Here is a 13,294-nt window from a genome sequence, read left to right on the forward strand (position 1 = left end):
ATGATTGGGTATTTTCACATTTGAGGTACTGGGACAATAGGCACTTACAAATAATAGGAACTTAATTTAGCTTCAGTTTGCTGACATAAGGCTTAGCATGTGGGAAACTAACTCTGGCCTACTTCATATATTTAACAGTTTATCCCACATTTTGATCTGGCTTTCAGTCATTGACAGTGTGATAAAAATATTTGGTGTTGTGCAAAGCTTTCAGTTACTGCTTAAGGTCTTTGAGTAGTAATTTTAGGTTGTTTTGATGTTGAAACCATGATGTTAATTTTTCTTTAAATGTAACAAAATAAAGTATCAGTGGCTAAAAGAGTTCAAGAATAGTCTCTCAACTCTATTTGAATTCTTTCAGCCAATGATACTTTGTTTTGTTACATTTCTTATCCCCCTTTTGGTCATGAAGGCATTGTTGATCCCATGATACCATGGCCAGGTTCATCCCTGAAAGCCATGGCCCACACTGTCAGGAAGAGTCATATCCCTGGATATCATGCTCCATGTATGGGGGATGACAATGATTTTACTTGTGGAGTTGGGTTAGAGAGAGAGGCCATATTTGAGCACAAGAGTTTCTCTGGGAGTAATTCTCATGCATAATTATAGGTAAACTTAGCTTCTTTGCTATAGAAATAAGTTTCATAAAAGCAAGTATCAAGATTCAGTGTTTGAGCTTTTAAATTAGGAGTCTTTAATGTTTGGGAGAGTATCAGGGATTTCCCATTAGTAAATTTTAATAGTTCCATATTGTTTTACAGTCACTGAAGATACTTTGCTAATGCTTTTTAATTATTTGGCCTATAGACTCTGGGATATATCCAGGAATTATATTAAGCTATAAAAATCTGTGAGCCCTTTTTCCCATTTTGTGTACCATGTGTTTGGGGTGTTTAAATAAACTATCCAGACTGGTTGCACTAAAGTGAGTGCTCAGAAAATTTGGGTTTTGGACAAAATAAAGCTCTCTTCTTTTGGTATTGTACATTAGATGAATTTTTAAAATATAGACCATATCATCTTCTACCTTGTATTTTGATTTACCTTAGTTCTTACTTAAAATATCTTACTTAAGTAAGATACTTAAAATAGTATCTTAAGGGAAATAAGATGCTATTTACTTTAGTATCAGCCTCACTGGGAACTACCTTATCCTGATGAAGCTGATAAGAATGATCAAATTCATTCTTACCAATAATTGAAACCCAATCTTTTTTTTGGTTTCCTAAACAGTTGTAGGTATCAATGCTGACTTTCAGAGCTGCAAAACTCCTACTCTGAGTCTTAGTTGTCACACAGGTATATAAATTTCCAAGTAAATACCAGGTTATACAAATATAGCACAACATCTCGAAATCTAGAAATAACACTTACAGCACAGGCATAAATGTCACTACTATAAGAGCTTTCAATCAAGGCCCCAATTTTCTTACATGTATTTTCTAAAAAATCTCCAATATCTGGCCACTTTTTTCTGGTTATTTTATGCAGAGTTTCCAAGCTTCATTCACCTTGTTACTGGCCTCACAACTTCATTCCTTTATGTAGTCACACAGTATTCCAACTATATATATACACGAGAGTTCACTTTTCTGCCCCTTAGTCACTGTACCCTCTGGCCACCTCTATCCATTAGGCATCGTGGATAATGTCCAGAAAAACAATCTATTTCTCAAAGTATCCTCACTTAATTGTTGTGCCAGTTTAAAGCCATTATGTACTCCAGAAAATCCATGTCCTTTAATCCTCATTCAATATTGCTGAGTGGAATCTTTTTATTGTTTCCATGGAGATGTGACCCACCCAATTGTGGGTGGTAACCTTTGATTGGAGTGTTTCAAATACATTCCATGGAGATGTGTCTCCACCCATTCAAGATGGGGTTGAGACCTTAAAGAGGGAACTATTTTTTTGTTGTTTTTTTATGCTGTATGATGGGGAGCATATTTAATTCTTTTTCCTAGTGAATATTCCATATTATGATACAATTTGTTTAATTTTTGTTTGTTTTGCTTCTTTGTTTGTTTTTGGGAAGTGCATGGCCTGGGACATGAATCTGGGTCTCCTGCATGGCAGGGAAGAATTCTACCACAGACCTACCTTTGCACCCCCTAGAGGGAACCATTTTCGAAAAAACATTAGAGCCACTAGAACCAATGGAGTTCATTCACATAGAGACCTTTGGATCAGTGGGAAAATGTCCCCAGAGAAGCTTTATGAACTGAGCACAGAAAGCTAGCAGACATTGCCATGTGTTCTCCCAGCTGAGAAAGAAACCTGGAACATTTCTGGCCTTGAATCAAAGTATCTTTCCTTGGATTCCTTAATTTGTACATTTTTATAGACTTTAATTCAGACATTTTTACAGCTTTAGAACTGTAAACTTGCAATTTAATAAATTCTCCTTTTAAAATCCATACCATTTTTGGTATATAGCATTCTGGCAGCTTACAAACTATACCAGAAGTGGGGTGCTGCTGTGGTTTGCAAATACCAAACATGTTGGAATGTTTTTTAAATGCATAAGGGAAAGAGTCTGGAAAAGTTAAGAGGAGATTGATAGAGAAGGCCTAGAGTGCTTTGAGGAGACTGTTGTAGAAATGTGGACTCTAAAGATATCTCTTATAAGGCCTTAGACAGAAATGATGCACATGTTATTGCAAACTGGAAGGATGGTGATCATTGTTTTAAAGTTGCAGAGAATTTATCAAAACTTACTGTTGGTATTAGATGGAAGGCAGATTTCAAAAGGCATGAACTTGGATATTTAGCAGAAGATTTCCAAATTAAATGTGGAAATAGCTGCCTGGTTTCTCCTTGCAGCATATAACAGAATGTGAAAGGAAAGAGATAAGTTGAGAACTGAACTCTTGGATATGAATAAACCAGAAATTGATGGTCTGGAAAATTTGGGTCTCCAGAAAGGGAGACCCAGAGAATAGTGTCCCATGTGAGGACTTAACCAAACATGGAACCAGTCAGCCATTTCATAAAAAGCCAGAATTGGAGATGGAGTTATCCAGGAAGTATATGTGGAAAGTCCCATTGTCTGATGGTTATTATCCTTGCCTAATACATAGAAAACCAGCAAGAGTGTTGTGGGATCTGTATAAATGGATCCACTGCCATTCTGGACTAAGAAGGGGAGAAAGGGAAACATTGTAGGAAAATTAACTTCAAAGGCAGAACCATGGAAGTTAAAGTCTGAAGTCATGAAAACTTGTGCCAGGAGAGTGGACCCACTGAAGTACTTTGAGAGAGTGAGTTTTCCCTGAAGTTAGAGTTGTGCAGCTCTGGAGAGGGTGGAGCACATTCCTCATGGAGTATGAGAAACCTGGCTGCCACCACAATGTTTTGGAGGGATTGAGAGATGACAGAGAGCCTAGAGGTAACCTCAGTGCTTGGGATGGGTGGAGCCATAAAAAAAGGTGGTCTCCCCAATGTCCCTAGAATGTTGTATTCAGAGAGAGTGAGACCATTGTGTAGGCCCTTGGATAGGGTGAGACTGCTTCAGCTTTCTAAAGCCCTGAGGATAAAGGACTCTCAGACCTTGAAACCTAATGGAGCTTGCCCTGCAGGTGTCTGACATGTTTGGGTTCAGTAACCCTTGTGTTACTTCCATTTCCTCCCTATGTAAATAGGAATATGTATCCCATGACTGTTCCTCCTTTGTATGTTAGCAGCTGATAACTTGTTCTGAGTTTTACAGATCCAGAGCCAGAGGAGAATTTTGCCTTAGGACAGACCATGTCTGTATCTCACTTTGATGAGATTTTGTACAGTCTCTGACATTGAATTTTATTTGTACTGTTACTGAAATGGTTTAAGGTTTTCAGACATTATTATGGAATGAATGTATTTTGCATTTGGAAAGAACATATTTTGAGGGGTATCAAAGGGTGGAATGTGTCAGTTTAAAGTTTTTATGTCCCCAGAAAAGGCGTGTCCTTTGATCCTCTTCAGTATTGCTGGATGGAAACCTTTTTATTGTTTCCATGGAGATATGACCCACCCAGCTCTGGGTGTTAACTTTTGATGAGATGGTTTTCATGGAGATGTTTCTCTACCCATTAAAGTTGAGGTAGTTTACTGGAGACTTTTAAGAGTGAAAAACATTTATAATCTCTAATTAAGAGCAGCCTAATAATCCAAATAAACTATCATCTTAACAAAGTGAAAAACAAATTATTTTGTCTGGTTGTACTGTCTGATAAGAAAACCCTTAAAACTCTTATAATCCTATTGAATCTTAACCACTTTTAAACCAGATAAAATAATGTGCCTTTTCTGCATTCCTTCTACAACTTTCTATTTTCATCCAGGCTGGTTCTAAATATTCCTGCTTCTCATTCTACAACAACCAGTTATTTTACTTTAAGACAAAATACTTCCTTTTCTTTTATCAAAACAAATCTTGCATACCTTACATATAGTTATCTGAAATATCTTGGAAACTCTCTTCAAGTTAACATCCTTCAAAGCATAATTTCTGTTTAAATACAACTATACATTATTCATCATCTTAAATACCTAGTAGTTATGATGCTGGATGTTTGATCAGTAATCCTGAATAAAAATAAGAAGAGCATAACAAAGTAGAATAAAATTATATGGTTACTTTTTACTTACACTCATAATTCCAAGGACATAGCTCTTTTTATTTAAATAATATTTGTCCTGTTAGCCAAAGGCTTATCTGAATTTTGGAAACTTTAACTTTCTTCAAAAAAAATACTTGGATTTGGTTCAAGGAGTACACTTTTTTATTGGAAATATTAGAAGTTTGCTTTCCTTAATTTCTGGAACTTAATCAGGATACATTTTTTATGTGTTACTTTTTTAGTTTGCAAAAGCTGCCAAATGTAACACACCAGAGATGGATCAGCCTTTAATAAAGGGATTTATTTGGTTAAAAATTTATAGTTCTTCTGAGGAAATGCAGCTAGATTTCATCTGAGGTTCTCTTTTACATGGGAAGGCACATGATGATGTCTGATGGCCTTCTCTCCTGGATTCTGGGTTCCAGTGGCTTTCCCTTGGGTGACTGCTTACTGCATCTCCAAACATATGGGCTGAGATAGAAGTGCTGAGATGAGGTATGCTGACCTGCTGAGTGCTCTCTCTTTGAAGCCTCCAGCTAATTAAATTAAACCTCACTCACTGTGAAATGCACTACCCTTAGCCAACAGCAAATGAAATCAACCATCAATGAGTTTCAGATACTGATGATTTAAGTCTACAGCAACAGAACAATGGGGGTGTCATCACTTGGCCAATTTGACACCTGAACTTTACACAGTTATTTATGATTAAGCCATTTTAAATAGAGCTCTTTTAAGGAGTTTTATTATTTAACTGGGTAATGCCATTCTGAGGTAGGAAAACTCATACAATAAATTTATTAAGAGACACAGAGAGCTTATGGTGTTCAATTAAAAAAAGTTTTGTACTTAGACATAAAAAACATATAAATGCTATTCTCTCCAGGCCTCTGGGTTCCAACAATTTTCCCCAGGGTGATTCCTTTCTCTGTCTCCAAAGGCCTGGATGCTGAGATGAGGTATGCTGAGCTGCTTGGGCTGTGCTACATTGAGCTCTCTCATTTAAGCTTCCAGCCAATTAAATCAAACATCATTCATTGCAGTAGGCATGCATCCTAGCTCACTGCAGATGTAATCAACAACAGATGAGCTTCAGTTGCCATTGGCTTGTGCCCACAACAACAAAACTAGGCACCTTCACCTGGCCAAGTTGTCACCTGAACCTAACTACCACACACAGGATACATATTTCCATTGTCATAAGGAGAAATTGAATGAAAAATGGGTCAAATGTCCCAAACAGTTCCAAAAACCTGAAGGGCATACTTCATTAGATTTCAGAGCCTGAGAGTTACATATCCTAGGGGCTTGAGAGAGTGACAGTTCCATCTTCTCTAAGGGCTTATGCAGCAGCCTTGTTCTCTCCAAATGCTGGTGTGAGAGTTGCAACACTGGGGATCATTGAACCACCTTTCTCTCAGCTCCATCATCTCCAAGCATCAGAGAAGCACCTGGACTCTCTTCCTTCTTCTTGGCATACACTACAATGCAGCCAGAACACTGGAGCAGCAGCCAGGCTCCCATGAGCCCTGAGTTTATACACTCCACCCTCTCTGAGGCCTGGGGCACCAGAGCTCTTCCTGAGCTATGAAGCAGAAGATCTGCCCTCTGCTTTTGGGGCAACTTCAGCCTTTACATGTGGATGGGTGTATCCACACTCTTGGCCCAATGTTTTTGGATTTAGATGTCCTCTTCCATGCTTCTGCCTTCAAATAGATTTTTCCTTCATTTCTGATTCTTTTAATTCAGACTGGCAGTGGTTCCATTTATACAGATCTTACAAAAAATTGATTTTCCATGTAGTACACAGAAATAAAAGCCATGAAACAATAGGGCTTTCCCCAAATCCTTTCTGGACAACCCCATCTCCCATGCTGACTTTTCCTTACATGGCTGACTCGTTCAATGTTTGGTTAAATCCTCAGTTGGGGCACTAACATTCTGGTCTCTCTTTCTGGAAACCCACAACTTTCCAGACCATCAATTTCTGGTTTTGATTTACTCAAGAGTTGAATTTTCAACTAATTTTCTTCCTGGCACATTTTATAATAATTTGCAGGGAGCAGCCAGGATGCATAAAATGCATAAAAAACCTTTCACTTGGAAATCTCTTCAGCAAAGTATTCTAGCCTATTGATTTAAAAATTTTCTACCTTCAAAACCATACACCAATACAATTCCATTGTTTAATCCATCCCATTCTATGGTATTTGCTTTAGAAGCTAAGATACTAAAACACTTAGGATACTTACATTATAAGTGGTGCTTAAATTTATCCTGGAGCTCTACAAATATCAATAACATTTGGCATCTGGGATCATTTTATCCAATCCCAAGCTCCAGGCCCAATGAACCTTAAAATCCATTTGGTCTCTGGAAGCCTGGCTATTTTGGGTACATCTAAGAAATAAATGTCTTTGTCCCAATTATTAATTACTGTGGGTTCCAAAGTGGCATATTGAATGTTTCTAAACTAGAGTTATGATCAGGCCCTACAGAAACAATTGTTCTTACACAGAAAGGTCCTACTGGGTTAAAATACCAGGGTCCCATCAGGAAACAGTTCTACCCAGGTATATAATCAATATTGCACTGTATCTGAGCTATGACACCAGGCTATTTGGAGCATTTCTCAAAAATTCCAGTCAATCCTAGTAAGTCTTGCAGATCAGTTCCATATCTTTTGCTTAATATTTTAAACCTTTGACTGACCAAAGTCTTTCCCTTTGTCTCACATTAAGCAGATGATTTGAAAGTGTTTAAAGCTGTTATAACTAACTTTGGAAATAGATTATTTTGACCATTAAAATGAAAAGTATTTCTAGACTGCCATGTGTTGTTTATCTCATCTCTCCAATCAGTGGCAAGGCATTACCTTTAATCTCAGGTATGATTTTCATCTATAAATTCATCTAATTTCATAATTTCCTACAATATTTCTAATTGCATATTATCATAAGTAAATTATAGACCATACCTTAAATTACTGCAGTTATCAATATGATCCATCATCTTAGACTTTACCATGTACTAGTATCTACAATCCAGAAATTTGAGTAAAACCTTAAAACACATTTGAGGGTGACCAAGGTGGTAGAGTGATCTGTTCCAGGGCTCCATTCCACACAAAGAAGTTTTATACAAAAAGAAAGCTGGCAGAACCATCCTTTCTCAAAGTCCCAGAAAAGACTTAAAAAGTTACACTTATAGGAAAGTACTTGTGCTGGCTTGAAGCTATCATGTACCCCAGAAAAGTCATGTCCTTTAATCTGCATTCAGTATGGCTGGGTGGGACTTTTTTTATTGTTTCCATATAGATGTGACCCACCTAATTATGTGTGGTAACTTTTTATAAATACATATTTTTAGTGACAAATATTCACACACATACAGTCCATACATGGTGTACAATCAGTGGCTTACAGTATTATCACATAGTTGTGTATTCATCACCATGATCAATGTTTAGAACATTTGCATCACTCCAAAAAAAGAAATAAAAAGTAAAAGCTCATGCATCCCCTTCCCTTAACTCCTCCCTCTCCTTGACCACTAGTATTTCCATCTATTCAATTTATTTTACCCCTTTTACCCTCCATTATTTATTTACTTCTGTCCATATGTTTTTATTTATCTGTCCATATCTTGGATAAAAGCAGCACCAGACACAAGCTTTTCACAATCACATAGTTACATTTTAAAACTTGTATCTTTAAGCAATTGTCTTCAAGAATTAAGACTACTTGAATACAGCTCCACAGTTTAAGGTACTTCCTTCCAGCCACTCCAATACACCATAAACTAAAAAGGGATATCCATATAATGAATAAGAATAATCTCCAGGATAACCTATCAACTCTGTTTAAAATCTCTTAGCCATTGAAACTTTATTTTATCTTATTTTCTCTTTCCCCTTTTGATCAAGAATCCTTCCTCAATCCCATCATGCTGGGTTCATCCTGGGAATTCTGTCTGTGGGTGGTAACTTTTGATTAGATGGTTTCCATGGAGATGTGTCTGCACTAATTCACTCTAGTGTTGCTTACTAGAGCCCTTTAAAAGGGAACCATTTTGGAAGAACTTCACAAGCAGCAGAGCCCCCACAGCCAGAGACCTTTAGAGATGCATAACGAAAACACACCCAAAAGCAGTTTGAGAAAATCTGCTAGCTAGCAGATGTCACCATGTGTCTTTACAGCTGAGAGAGAAATCCTGAACATTATTGGCCTTTTTGAGCCGTTATCTTTCCCAAGATGTCTTAGTTTGAAATTTTTGTAGCCTTCCCTTAATTTGGGCATTTTCACAGTGTTAGAACTGTAAATTTGAAACAATAAATTCCCTTCTTAAAAAGCCACTCCTTTTCTGGTATGTTGTATTCTGGCACTTTTACAAGCTAAAACTGCATTCAAGCAAGGAAAGACAACTTCAAAATAATAAGATCTCATGGTGCCTTGCCTGGCCCCTCCCCAAGTCCATCACTGGCTTAGAAAGTAGCCTGCCAATGTTCCCAGTAGAGATCCATTGTCCCATTTCCAGATTTAGCAGAGAAGCCACTGTGGTTTTACTAAGAACATGTATGTGTGTCAGTCTGTCAAGTGACAACCTGAAAAGACTGAACACAGACACACTTCTCAAAGGTTTGTTGTCTCAGAACTTTTATTGCATGTAATGGCATCTCACAGTGCTCTATAAAAGGATACTATGGAATAGCAGTCATATTGCAGGTGGGGCAAAGATTTGATGGCTGTGGGATGTAGATTGCAGTGTCTGGTATGTAAGGAATCATTGTTACCTACGGAAAGGGTAAATTCAGATATGTGTAAACAGAAATCCCAGGGCCATGCAAATAACCTGGGAACAAAGCACATGTGCAAAAAAAAACCTGAGAAGGCCCTATGCTGGTGATTCAGGCTCTTCTCTAAAATTATTTTTAAAAAGCTAAACTTCAAAGGAGGGCACATATCAAGATCCATCTGCAAAAATTAGAAAGATGACTTTTTATATTTCTTTTTCTCTTCCTTTCTCTCTGTCATAACACTAACTGAATAAAGGCTTAATGAATATGCAATTTATTTTATAAATTTCATAGATGATATATTAAACTATCAAACTATCTAAGTTGTAACAAAAGATTATAAAACATACAAAAAATAGGAGATGATGTTCCCAAACAAAGGGAAAAAATTAAAGCATTAGAAACCATCAAGAGGAGGGCCAGAACTATTACACACCAAATAAAACTATTTAAATGTTCTCAAAGAGCTGAAAGAAAATGTGGACAAAGAAAGAAAGGAAATAAAAAATGATGTATGAACACAAATAAAATGTCAAGATATAGAGATCATGAAAAGTAATCAAGCAAGAGCTTAAAACTTGATAACAGAAATATAAAATCCCCTACAGCTGTTCAACAGCAGAGTGGAGCTGGCAGGAAAATGAATCAGTGAACATGAAGATAGGAAAATTGAATTTATTCTGTCTGAAGTACAGAAAGGAAAAAGTAATAAAGAAAAGGGAAGAGAGCTTGAGAGACCTGTGGTAAACCAGCAAGCAAGCCAGTATAAGCATTGTGGGAGTCCCAAAAGGAGAAGAAAGGGAGAGATGGAGAGAAAGAATATTCAAAGAAATAATGGTTTTCAACTTACCTTGTTTAAAAAAAGTTATATGTATATGTACATACACACATATTCGTATACACACACATACAACCACTGTGTTCAATGAACACCTAACAGGGTAAACTCAAACCCATAGCATGGTATATGATAATCAAATGCCAAAGATAATAAAACAATTCTGAAAGCCAAAGGAGAGAGGCAACATGCCATGTGCAAAGGAGCCTCAATAAGACTAAATGCTGTTTTCTCATAGGAAACCATGGAGCTTCTAAGGCAGTGTAAATGAATACTTAAAGTGCTGAAAGCAAAATATTGCCAACTTAGAATTGCATATTCTGTGAAGCTAGCTGTCTTTTAAAAATGAGGGAGAGATTGTAGGAAGATGGCAAAATAGAGTTCCAGGATTCATTCCTCCCATGAGAACACTTATTTAATATGCAGGAACTGTCTAAAGCAAGTATTTTGAGACTCTGGAGACCTGTAAGACAAATGTGCAGCATCCAGTCAAGAGCAGGAGGAAAAGGCAAGTAAATTACAATAAAACCTGGGTTACCAGTGCCCATCCCCAACTTTTATGGCAGACTTCTGGGAATTCAGTCTTGGGTTACTTCACTTGTGAGTAAAAGACACATGAAATTGGTACAGCTGTTCACTGACCATGGCTTTTGATTGACAATTTTGCAAAGCAGGGATCTGCCTCTGAGGAAAGCCATCATTCCAACCCATCCCAGACAAATAGAGCAGGAGAGGAGACTTAAAGTTGCAATGCTTCTTCAGGGCTGTTTGGGAAAAGCTGAAGGGCTATGTTTTCTGGTCAGATCAAGAAAGCTCATATTTGGTGAAATGTGGAGGAAGCTCATGATGCCATTCCTTATGCACTCCGCAGGGCACTTTTGAACCAGTCTTGCTTCTCTCTATGTGTCACTGACCCTGTTTTGGCTGGGAAAGACCTGGCTTGAAAAATGTCTCTGGCATGCCCTCCTCCCTTCTCCCAAATTATCCTCCAGGAAAAGTGGCTTGAGATAATGAAAAGATTCTAAGAAACTATATCAGTGGACATCCTGGGGACAAAGACTTGCCTTCTTTATAAACATGGGAGAAGGAAGTCTGTCTTCTGGAGAATAGAAGGAGCAATTAAACTCCTGGAAACAGGAACTCTAAAATAACTGAAAAGCATAGCCCAGGAAAAGACATAAATCCAAAGGCAGGGCAGACACTACACACCACTTATGCCTTGGGCAGACCTTCATGATATTAGTAATGTTGCTCAAGAAAATCTCTCATCTTATCAGCAGCTTGTTACAAAATCAAGAAAAAGATGACTTACAGAATAAATCCCAGAGTTAATATATTAAAATATTAAAAGTGTACAGTGTACAGCAAGAGCACAAGACAAGTAAAACAGGGCAATTGATGGCCTCTCCATAGGAAGAGGATAAAAATCCATAAAACATCAATGAATAAAGCCATAGTGTGTACATGCCAAGCAAGTCTTGTAAAACATGATCATAAAAATATTCAAGCAGATGAAGGGAAAAGCAGAGAATGAACTAAATGTTATCAGGAAAAAAATGAATGAACAATATGAGAATCTTAGTAAAGATATAGAAATTTTAAAGAGGAACTGAACAGAAGTACTGGAGTTGAAGGCCACAACACTGAAATAAAAATTTACAAGGAGGGTTTCAATAGCAGATTGGAAGTGACAGAAGAAAGAATCAGTGAGCTCAAAGAGAAGAGATTTGAAATGTATCAGGCTGAGGAGAAGAAAGAATGAAGTATAAAAAGTGAAAATAGCTTAGGAAACCTCTTGGACATCATCAAGGGTACCAAGGTATACATTATGGGATTCCTAGAAGGAGAAAGACAAAAAGAGGCAGAAGGAACAGGCAAATACACAATGACAGAGAACTTCCTAAGTCTACCAAAAGATGTGAAAATGCACATCCAAGAAACCCAGGGAACACAAAACATGATAAACATGAAGGAAAATACATCTGGTCTTATATTGATGACATTATCATATGCAAGAGACAAGAAGAGTATTTTTAAATCTACAAGAGAAATGCAGCATGTCATGTACAAGGGCATTCTCTTAGAACGAGTGCTCATCTGCTCTCACAAACCATGGAGGCAAGAAGACAGTGGGTTGAAATATTTAAAAATTCTGACAGAAAACAACTGCCAACCAATAATTTGATATCTGGTGAGACTTTCAAAAATCAGGGAGGAATTAATACATTTCACAATAAATTAAAGCTGAGGGAGTTCTTCCCCAATAGACTGGCCCAACAAGCAGTGCTTAGAGGGAATTCTTCTCACTGAAGAAGAAAACACTAAACAGTGGTTCAAAATAGCATACAGAAAGACCCCCAATAAAGGTTACTGTTCAGTGAATTATAAATGCTAATGTTATGGTAGTGTATTGTTTGGTATGTAAATTTACTTCCAGAAGGTGCTAAAATGCAAATGAATAAAAAGAAATGATAAACTTTTGCATATGGACATGCAGTGTATGAAGATGTAATTGGTAACAAATACATAAAAAGGTAGAGGGATAGGTAAAGGAATAGTAAATAAGTATGTTATTGAGATTAAGTTGGTCTCAAAACCAAATATGTTTGCTTTTTACTTACAATGTTAAATCTTAACTTCATGACAGCCATAATGAAAATATATTAAAAATAGACCAGATCGAAAAGAGAAGTTGTTTAATATGGTATGGCACAAAAAATCAAATAAATACATATGTAGGCATTAATGGAAGAATTGAGGGGCCAAAAAATATCCTAAGACTTACAGAAGCCAAATGGCAAAATGGAAGAAGAAAGTCCTGCATTAACAGTAGTGGCTTTAAATGTGAATGTGTTAAATTTTCCAGTCAAAAGGCAGAAAGTAGCACACTTGATCAAAAAGCATACTGTAACTACATGCTGTCTGCAAGAAACTAACCTTCAAGTAAGTTGAAAATGAAAAAATAAGAAAAAAATATACCATACAACTAGTAGCCAAATGAGAGCTGGGGTAGCTGCACTAACGACAGATATAATAGACTTTAAGGCAAAAACAGTT

This window comes from Tamandua tetradactyla, chromosome 3, assembly GCF_023851605.1.
Source record: "Tamandua tetradactyla isolate mTamTet1 chromosome 3, mTamTet1.pri, whole genome shotgun sequence".
In the NCBI taxonomy this organism is placed as follows: domain Eukaryota; kingdom Metazoa; phylum Chordata; class Mammalia; order Pilosa; family Myrmecophagidae; genus Tamandua; species Tamandua tetradactyla.